Genomic DNA, 11,489 nt, shown 5'->3' with positions numbered 1-11,489 from the left:
GATTAAAAACCATTAAACACAACTAAAGAATTTTCTGCTTAAAATAGTTTAAACTGATACAAAGAAGAGTTTTATTGCACTTCAGTTTTTATCCCTTTTTACTTGAAAAGCAAAAGAAGAAAAATTGTCCCTATGGCTTTCAATGTATAGAAGATGAAAAGAATTTTAATTTTTTGGCAGCAAGCATAAAAAGTATCTGAGGTTTCCTCTAATAACATGTACCATTAACACCTTCCTTATAGCTGTATCCTAGGGTCTTTACAACGTGGGGAGGGCACGGAGCAGAGGCCGGACTTCTCTCTGCTCCAGTGCTGGCTGCTGGATGGAGGGTTCAGGGTTTTGATTCTCATGTGTCACACCTCGGCTGGTAAGGCCCAGGTGGCTGCTGGCTGGCTGGAGCCTAAGTCATCCAGTATAGTCCTCAGGCCCTTGATTCATTATTCTGTAGTTTTTTCCTCAGCGTGCGGTCTTCCCAGCACTGTCACCACACCGCTTACACAGCAGCTGGCTGCTCCCAGAGCACCAAAATGAAAGATGCTAGGCCTCCTTTTGATCTAAATCCAAAACTTGCACCACCACTCCTGTCACATCCTGTTGGTGGGACTACACAGAGGCATGCTTGCACCAGGAGGCAGGTTCAGTGGGAACCGCTTGCATTAAATATTCCAGAGGAAGAGGACTGGGGGCTGAGGTGGGGAGACCTACGTTTTCTTTTACTAACTTTAAAACATTGACAATGGCTATGTGTTACCTTATCATTTGTTTGAGTTTTAGAAATTCATACATTGCATGGGCCTGCCTCCACACCTTTACCCTTGCTGTTCCCTTGGCCTCAATGCCCTTCCCTTCCAACTGCAGCTGACACATGCCTGGAGAAACTTTCCCTGTGTGCCCAAGTCAAATGACTCCCTGTTTCCTCTACAACTCCCCACTGTTTGTGCATCTCTGATCTTATTCTTCCCCTACTGGAGTTAGTTAGGCAGTGGGAAGGACAGGGAAGGCTGGCACGAGCCAGGCTCAGCATCTGCCAGCCCCACAGCCACCTCTATCCAGGTCCGGGCCCTCCTCCCTGGGGCCAGGGTTCAGGTCCCCTCATTCCATGCGCAGATCGCCGCCCAGGAGGTGGTGGCCGGGGATGAGCGGCTTGCCAGGCAGACGCTGGTGCTTTGAAGGTTCAGGCGTCATGAGCGGCAGGGCCGGGTTTCAACTGGGATTTATGCCTTGGATGCAAGGGGTTTGAACACTTATAAAATAATCAACGTGATCACATCAACAAGACAAAAACCAAGAACCATAGGATCCTCTCAATAGATGCAGGGAAAGCATTTGACAAAGTACAGCATCCATTCCTGATCAGTACTCTTCAGAGTTATGCACAGGGAACATTCCTCAATATCTGTAAGCCATCTCTGAAAAGCCCACCACAAACATCATTGTCAATGGGGAAAATGGGAGAGCCTTTCCCCTAAGATCAGGAACATGACAGGGATGTCCACTCTCACCACTGCTATTCAACACATTATCATAAGTCCTAGCCAAAAGACATTCAAATTGGCAAAGGAGTCAAACTCTCCCTTTTTGCAGATGACAAGATACTGTACTTTGAAAACCCAAAGACTCCACCCCAAGATTGCTAGAACTCATCCAGAAATTCAGCAATTTGGCAGGATATGGAAATCAATGCCCAGAAATCAGTGGCATTTCTCTACACTGACAATGAGTGGGAAGAAAGAGAAATTAAGGACTCAATCCTATTTACAATTGGACCACAAACCAGAAGATACATAGGAATAAACCTAACCAAAGAGGTAAAGGATCTATACCCTAAAAACTACAGAACACTTCTGAAATAAATTGAGGAAGAATCAAAGAGATGGAAAAACTTTCCATGCTCATGTATTGGAAGAATAAATATTATGAAAGTGTCTATGCTACCCAGGGCCTTTTACAGGTTCAGTGAAATCCCTATCAAAATACCATGGACTTTCTTCACAGAGTTGGAATAAATAATCTTAGGTTTTGTGTGGAATCTGAAAAGACCCTGAATAGCCAGGGGAATATTGGGAAAAAACTCCAGATCAGGGGGCATCACAATGCCAGATTTCAAGCTGTAGTACAAAGCTGTGATCATCAAGACAGTGTGGTACTGGCACAAAAACAGACACATAGATCAATGGAACAGAATAGAGACCCCAGAAATGGGCTCTCAACTCTATAGTCAACTAATATTTGAGAAATCAAGAAAGACTATCCACTATAAATAGGACACTCTCTTCATTCAATGGTGTTGGGACAAGTTGACAAACACGTACAAAAGACTGAAACTAGACTATTCTCTCACACCAGACACAATGATAAACTAAAAATGGATGAAAGATCTCAATGTGATGAGACAAGAATCCATCAAAATCCTAGAGGAGATGACAGGCAACACCCTTTATGAACTTGGCCACAGCAACTTCTTGCAAGATACATCTATGAAGGCAAAGGAAATGAAGGCAAAAATGAACTCTATTGGGACTTCATCAGGATAAAAGCTTCTGCACAGTAAAAGAAGCAGTCAATAAAACTAAAATACAACCTACAGAATGGGAGAAGATATTTGCAAATGACATATCAGATAAAGGGCTACTATCCAAGATCTAATAAGAACATATCAAATTCAACACCTAAGAAAGAAACAGTCCAATCATCAAATGGGCTGAAGACATAACAGACATTTCACCAAAGAAGACATATTCATGGCCAGGAAGCACATGAGAAAATGCTCCGCATCACTGGCCATCAGGGAAATACAAATCAAAACCACAATGAGATACCACCTCAGAATGGTGAGAATGGGGAAAATTAACAAGACATGAAACAACAAATGTTGCAGAGGGTGTGGAGAAAGGGGAACCCTCCTGCACTGTTGGTGGGAATGTTAACTGGTGCAGCCACTCTGGAAATCTGTGTGGACGTTCCCCAGAGAGTTAAAAATAGATCTGCCCTATGACCCAGCAATTGCACTGCTGGGGATTTACCCAAAGATATAGATGCAGTCAAATGCCAGGACACGTTGACCCCAGTGTTTATTACAGCAATATCCACAATAGCCAAACTGTGGAAGAAGCCTCTGTGTCCTTAGACAAATGAATGGATAAAGATGATGCAATCCATATATATATAATGGAATATTACTCAGACATTAGAAGGATGAATACCCACCATTTTCTTCAACCTGGATGGAACTGGAGAGGATTATGCTGAGTGAAATAAGTCAATCAGAGAAGGACAAACATTATATAGTTTCATTCATATGGGGATTATAATAATAGTGAAAGGATTATCCGGGGGAGGAGGGGAAATGAATGGAAAAAATAGGGAGGGAGACAAACCATGAGAATCCTAACTCTGGAAAATGAACAAAGAGTTGGGGAAAGGGAGGTGGGCAGGGGGCAGGGGGTGACTGGGTGATGGGAACTGAGGGGTCACCTGTCGGGATAAGTACTGGCTGTTTTATTGTGGGTTGTAAATCGAATTTCAATATACATGAAACGTCAAAGATTCAGGTTACCAAAATTTTGGAAGCTATTTTAAAGGTTTACCCATAAAAATTTTTTAAAAAAATTTTACATATATGCCCTTAACAATGAAAAGAAAGGTATAGGAGACAGACAAAATTGACCATTTTAAGTAGTTTTTGTGCACAAACCGCAACAGGTACAATTTGCCTAATCAATTGAGGTAACAGCAAAACTGAATAGGCCCCTCCTTCGGGCCTGATGTTTTTTGAAGAATTTCAGAAGAGCAGGTATTACCACTCCTTCAGTGTTTGGTTGAAATTCCTGTGAGACCATCTGGTCCTGGGCGTTTGTTTGTTGGCAGTTATTTTTATTACTGACTCAATTTCCTTGCTGGTATTCAGTCCATTGAACTTTTCACCTACTTCCTCCTTCAGTTTTTGTAGCTTCTAGACTTATAGGAATTTATCCACTGTGTGTAGGTTGTCCAATATGTTGGCCAATAGTTTTTCATGATATTCTGTTTCAATCACTTAATGAATGTATGGAATTGGCTGTAATTTCTCATTTAACCTTTGTGATTCTGTTTGCTTCTCCCTTCTTTCATGAGTCTAGCTACAAGATTATCATTCTGTTGATCTTCAAGGAACTAGATAGTGGTTTCATGAATCTGTTCTACTGGTTTTTACTTTTGTTTCTGTAACATATATCTCAGCTCTAATTTTTAGTACTTGTGGCCTTCTGCTGTTTTTTGGTTTTATTTACTGTTCTTTTGCCAAGTCCTTTAGCGTAGGTTTATGTGGTTTGAGATTTTTGTTTGAGGTAGGTCTGTATTGCTATAACCTTCCCTTTTTAGGATCCATTTTGCTGTCTCTCAAAGATGCTGGACCATTGTCTTGCCATTTTTATTTGTTTCCATGTAATTTTTATTGTCTTCTTGGAGTTTTCCTTTGATGCATTCATTGTTTGCTAGCATGGTGTAAACCACGTGTATGTGTTTTTTTCCAATTTTTTTTCTCTTGGGATTGATTTCTAGTTCCACAGCATTGTGCTCAGAAAAGATGCTTGGTATGATTTCAATGTTTTTGAATTTTTGAGACTTGTTTTGTGGCCTGATCTGTGACGTGTGCTGAAGAAGTTACCACGTGCACTTGAAAGGAATGAGTATTCTGCTGTTTGAACAAGTTTGAACCAGTGAATTAGTCCAAGTAATTGTTCCCTTTTTGATTTTCAGTTTGGGTCATCCCTCTATTAATGTAAGAGGGGTGTTAAAGTCTCCTACTATTGTTGTATTACTGTCAATTAGTTCCTTAATGTCTAATTGCTTTGTGTATTCAGGTGATCCTATGTTTTGTGTACATATATTTAAAACTGTTAAATCTTCTTGTTGTGAGGTCTCCACTCTTATTACATAATGTCTTTCTTTGTCTCTTACTACACGCTCCGTTTTAAAGTGTGTTTTGTCTGGAGGAAGTGTTCCTACTCCTGCCTTCTTCAGACTACCTCTTTCAGTGATAAATATTTTTCTCCATCTGCTCACTATCATTCAGCAGGTGTCTGTAGAACTGAAATGAATTTCTAATAGCATATAAGCCAGACTTGTTTCCTTTTGTTGGTGTTGTTGCTGTTGTTGATTGAAAGAGTTTAGTTTGTTTTGTTTTATTTTTTAGAGTTTTGTTTGTGAATCCACCCTATCACCCTATGTCTTTTCATCAGTGTTTTGTCCATTTACATTCGTAGTAATTATTTTTTTATTGGAGTTCAATTTGCCAACATATAGCATAACACCCAGTGCTCATCCCACCAAGTGGCCCCCTCAGTGCCCATCATCCATTCACCCCCACCCCCTACCCACTTCCCTTTCCACCAGCCTTTGTTGGTTTCCCAGACTTAGGGGTCTCTCATGTTCTGTCTCCCTCTCTGATATTTCCCACTCATTTCTTCTCCTTTCCCCTTATACCATTTCACTATTTTTTATATTCCCCAAATGAATGAGACAATATAATGTTTGTCCTTCTCCAGTTGACTAATTTCACTCAGCATAATACCCTCCAGGTACATCCATCTCGAAGCAAATGATAGGTGGTTTGCCGTTTCTAGGCTATTATGTTTCTGTGTAATAGTTCGTTTCCCAGAGTAAGGAGTCTTTCATCTTTTGTCTCACTTTCTGATATTTCACACTCATTTTTTCTCCTTTCCCTTTTATTCCATTTCACTATTTTTATATTTCTCAAATGAATGAGACCATATAATGTTTGTCCTTCTCCGATTGACTTATTTCACTCAGCATAATATCCTCCAGTTCCATTCACGTTGAAGCAAATGGTGGGTATTTGTCATTTCCAATGGCTGAGTAATATTCATTGTATACATAAACCACATCTCTTTTATCCATTCATCTTTCGATGGACTCCAAGGCTCTTTCCACAGTTGGCTATTGTGGACGTTGCTGCTATAAATATCAGGGTGGAGGTGTCCTGGCATTTCATTGCATCTGTATCTTTGGGGTAAATCCCCAACAGTGCAATTACTGGGTTGTAGGGCAGATCTATTTTTAACTCTTTGAAGAACCTCCACACTGTTTTCCAAAGTGACTGCACCAGTGCACATACCCACCAAAAGTGCAGGAGGGTTCCCCTTTCTCCACATCCTCTCCAACATTTGTGGTTTCCTGCTTTGTTAATTTCCCCCATTCTCACTGGTGTGAGATGGTATCTCATTGGGTTTTGATTAGTATTGCCCTAATGGCAAGTGATGCAGAGCATCTTCTCATGTGCTTATTGGCCATGTCTATGTCTTCCTCTGTGAGATTTCTCTTCATGTCTTTTGCCCATTTCATGATTGGATTGTTTGTTTTTTTGCTGTTGAGTTGAATAAGTCCTTTATGGATCTTGGATGCTAGCCCTTTATCTCATATGTCATTTGCAAATATCTTCTCCCATTCTGTAAGTTGTCTTTGAGTTTTGTTGACGGTATCTTTTGCCTTGCAAAAGCTTCTTATCTTGATGAAGTCCCAATAGTTCATTTTTGCTTTTGTTTCTCTTGCCTTCATGGATGAATCTTGGAAGAAGTTACCGTGGCCAAGTTCAAAAAGGGTGTTGTCTGTGTTCTCCTCTAGGATTTTGATGGAATCTTGTCTCACATTAAAATCTTTCATCCATTTTGATTTTATCTTTGTGTATGGTGCAAGAGAGTGGTCTAGTTTCATTCTTCTGCATGTGGATGTCCAATTCTCCCAGCACCATTTATTGAAGAGACTGTCTTTTTTCCAGTGGACAGTCTTTCTTCCTTTGTCGAATGTTAGTTGACCATAAAGTTGAGAATCCACTCCTGGATTCTCTGTTCTGTTCCATTGATCTATGTGTCTGTTTTTGTGCCAGTACCACACTGTCTTGATGACCGCAGCTTTTTAGTCCAACCTGATATCTGGCATTGTGATGCCCCCAGGTCTGATTTTGTTTTTCAATATTCCCCTGGCTATTCGGGGTCATTTCTGATTCCACACAAATCATTTTTTAAAATTTTTATTTATTTATGATAGTCACACACACACACACACAGAGAGAGAGAGAGAGAGAGAGAGAGAGAGAGAGAGAGGCAGAGACATAGGCAGAGGGAGAAGCAGGCTCCATGCACCGGGAGCCCGACAAGGGATTCGATCCTGGGTCTCCAGGATCACGCCCTTGGCCAAAGGCAGGCGCCAAACCGCTGCGCCACCAGGGATCCCCTGATTCCACACAAATCTTAAAATAATTTGTTCCAACACTCTGAAGAAAGTCCATGGTATTTTGATAGGGATTGCATTAAATGTGTAAATTACATGGGTAGCTTTGACATTTTCACAATATTAATTCTTCCAATCCATGAGCATGGAATATTTTTCCATTTCTCGGTGTCGTCCTCAATTTCTTTCAGAAGTGTTTTGTAGTTTTTATGGTATAGATCTTTTACCTCTTTGGTTAGGATTATTTCTAGGTATCTTATGCTTTTGAGTGCAATTACAAATGGGATTGACTCCTTAATTTCTCTTTCTTCAGTCTCATTTTTAGTGTATAGGAATGCCCCTGACTTCTGCGCATTGATTTTGTATGCTGCCACACTGCCAAATTGCTGTATGAGTTCTAGCAATCTTGGGGTGGAGTCTTTTGGGTTTTCTATGTAGAGTATCATGTCATCAGTGAAGAGGGAGAGTTTGACTTCTTCTTTGCCAATTTGAATGCAATTTGTTTCTTTTTGTTGCCTGATTGCTGAGGCTAGGGCTTCCAATACTATGTTGAATAGCAGTGGTGAGAGTGGACATCCCTGTCTTGTTTCTGTTCTTAGGGGAAAGGCTCCCAGTGCTTCCCCATTGAGAATGATATTTGCTGTGGGCTTTTTGTAGATGGCTTTTAAAATATTGAGGAATGTTCCCTCTATCCCTTCTACACTCTGAAGAGTTTTGATCAGGAAGGGATGCAGTATTATATCAAATGCTTTCTCTGCCTGTATTGGGAGGATCATAGGGTTCTTGTTTTTTCTCTTGCTAATATAATCAATCACATTGATTGCTCTTATGAGTGTTGAACCAAACTCTCATCTCAGGGATAAATTCCACTTGGTCATGGTGGATCATTTTCTTAATGTATTGTTGGGTCCTATTGGCTAGTATATTGTTGAGAATTTTTGCATCCATGTTCATCAGGGATATTGGTCTATCATTCTCCTTTTTGGTGGGGTCTTTATATGATTTTGGAATTAAGGTGATGCTGGCCTCATAGAACGAGCTTGGAAGTACTCCATCTCTTTCTATCTTTCCAAACAGCTTTACTGGAATAGGTATGGTATCTTCTTTAAACGTTTGATAGAATTCCCCTGGGAAGCCATCTGGCCCTGGTCTTTTGTGTCTTGGGAGGTTTTTGATGACTGCTCAATTTCCTCTCTGGCTATCGGCCTGTTCAGGTTTTCTATTTCTTCCAAGTCCAGTTTTGGTAGTTTGTGGCTTTCCAGGAATGTGTCCATTTCTTCTAGATTGCCTAATTTATTGGCGTAGAGCTGTTCATAATATGTTTTTAAAATCGTTTGTGTTTCCTTGGGGTTGGTACTGGTCTCTTCTTTATCATTCATGATTTTATTAATTTGAGTCTTCTCTCTCTTCTTTTTAATAAGGCTGGCTAATGGTTTAACTATCATTAATTCTTTCAAAGAACCAAGTCCTGATTTTGTTGATCTGATCCACAGTTCTTCTGGTCCTTATTTCATTGAGTTCTGCTCAAGTCTTTATTAACTCTCTTCTTCTGCTCGGTGTAGGATCTATTTGCTTTTTTTCCTCTGGCTCCTTTAGGTGCAAGGTTAGCTTTTGTATTTGAGTTCTTTCCAGTTTTTGGATGGATGCTTGCATTGTGATGTATTTACCCCTCAGGACTGCTTTTCCTGTATCCCAAAGATTTTGAATGGTTGTATCTTCATTCTCATTAGTTTCCATGAATCTTATTAATTCTTCTTTATGTTCCTGGTTGACCCTTTCATGTTTTAGCAGGATGGTCCTTAACCTCCACATTTTTGAAATCCTTGCAAACGTCTTCTTGTGATTTAATTCTAATTTCAAAGCATTACAGTCTTAAAATATGAAGGGGACTATCCCAATCTTTTCGTATCAGTTCAGACCTGATTTGTGACCCAGTATATGGTCTATTCTGGAAAAGGTTCCATGTGCACTTGAGAAGAATGTATATTCAGTTGAGTTTGGATGTAAAGTTCTGTAAATATCTGTGAAATTCATCGGGTACAGTGTATCATTTAAAGCTCTTGTTTCGGGATCCCTGGGTGGCGCAGCGGTTTGGCGCCTGCCTTTGGCCCAGGGCGCGATCCTGGAGACCCGGGATCGAATCCCACGTCGGGCTCCCGGTGCATGGAGCCTGTTTCTCCCTCTGCCTGTGTCTCTGCCTCTCTCTCTCTCTCATTCTATGTGACTATCATAAATAAATAAAAAAAATTTAAAGCTCTTGTTTCTTTGGAGATGTGCTTAGAGATCTGTTGATTATAGAAAGCACTATGAAAAAAACAAAACAAAACAAAAGAAAAAAAAAGAAAGCACTACGTACAAGTCACCAAGTATAAGTGTATGATTATCTAAGTATGTCTTAAATTTGGTTATTAATTGATTGATATACTTGGCAGCTCCCACATTCGGGGCATAAATATTGATGATTGTTAGGTCATCTTGTTGGATAGATGCTTTAAGTATGATATAGTTTCCCTCTTTATCTCTCACTACGGTCTTGGGGATAAACTTTAGTTTATCTGATATAAGGATGGCTACCCCTGCTTTCTTTTGACGACCATTTGAATGGTACATGGTCCTCCAACCTTTTATTTTCAGGATGTAGGTGTCCTTATGTCTAACATGAGTCTCTTGTAAACAGCAAATAGATGGGTCTTGCTTTTTCATCCAGTCTGAAACTTTGTACCTTTTGATGAGGTTATTCAGCCCATTCACTTTCAGAGTTACTATTGAAGGATATGAATTTAGTGTCAGCATACTACCTATTCAGTCATGGTTTTTGTGGATTGTTTTCTTGGACATCCTCTTTCTATTACAGAATCGCCCTTAGTATTTCTTGCAGAATTGGCTTGGTGGTCATATTCTTTCAGTTTGTTGCCTATCTTGGAAGCTCTTTATCTATCCTTCTTTTCTGAATGAGAGCCTTGCTGGATAAAGTATTCTTGGCTGCATATTCTTCTCGTTTAGGACCCTGAATATATCCTGCCAGCCCTTTCTGGCCTCTCAGGTCTCTGTGGAGAGGTCTGCTGTTAATCTTTTTTTTTTTATAAATTCATTTTTATTGGTGTTCAATTTACCAACATACAGAATAACACCCAGTGCTCATCCCGTCAAGTGTCCCCCTCAGTGCCCGTCACCCATTCACCCCCACCCCCCGCCCTCCTCCCCCTCCACCACCCCTAGTTCATTTCCCAGAGTTAGAAGTCTTTATGTTTTGTCTCCCTTTCTGATATTTCTCACACATTTCTTCTCCCTTCCCTTATATTCCCTTTCACTATTATTCATATTCCCCAAATGAATGAGAATATACACTGTTTGTCCTTCTCCGGTTACTGTGGCCAAGTTCAAAAAGGGTGTTGCCTGAGTTCTCCTCTGGGATTTTGATGGAATCTTGTCTCACATTTAGATCTTTCATCTATTTTGAGTTTATCTTTGTGTATGGTGCAAGAGAGAGTGGTCCAGTTTCATTCTTCTGCATGTGGATGTCCAATTTTCCCAGCACCATTTATTGAAGAGACTGTCTTTCTTCCAATGGATAGTCTTTCCTCCTTTATCGAATATTAGTTGACCATAAAGTTCAGGGTCCACTTCTGGGTTCTCTATTCTGTTCCATTGATCTATGTGTCTGTTTTTGTGCCAGTACCACACTGTCTTGATGACCACAGCTTTGTAGTACAACCTGAAATCTGGCATTGTGATGCCCCCAGATATGGTTTTCTTTTTTTAAAATTCCCCTGGCTGTTTGGGGTCTTTTCTGATTCCACACAAATCTTAAAATAATTTGTTCTAAGTCTCTGAAGAAAGTCCATGGTATTTTGATAGGGATTGCATTAAACGTGTAAATTGCCCTGGGTAACATTGACATTTTCACAATATTAATTCTGCCAATCCATGAGCATGGAATATTTTTCCATCTCTTTGTGTCTTCCTCAATTTCTTTCAGAAGTGTTCTATAGTTTTTAGGGTATATTTTGAGAACCATTTGAATGGTAAATGGTTCTCCAACCTTTTATTTTCAGGTTGTAGGTGTCCTTCTGTCTAAAATGAGTCTCTTGTAGATAGCAAATAGATGGGTCCTGCTTTTTTATCCAGTCTGAAACCCTGAGCCTTTTGATGGGGTCATTAAGCCCATTCACGTTCAGAGTTACTATTGACAGATATGAGTTTAGTGTCATCATGATATCTATTTAGTCCTTGTTTTTGTGGATTGTTCCACTGAACTTCTT

This window comes from Nyctereutes procyonoides, unplaced genomic scaffold (genome assembly GCF_905146905.1).
Source record: "Nyctereutes procyonoides isolate TBG_1078 unplaced genomic scaffold, NYPRO_anot_genome, whole genome shotgun sequence".
Lineage (NCBI taxonomy): Eukaryota > Metazoa > Chordata > Mammalia > Carnivora > Canidae > Nyctereutes > Nyctereutes procyonoides.
This window is presented reverse-complemented; position numbering follows the sequence as displayed.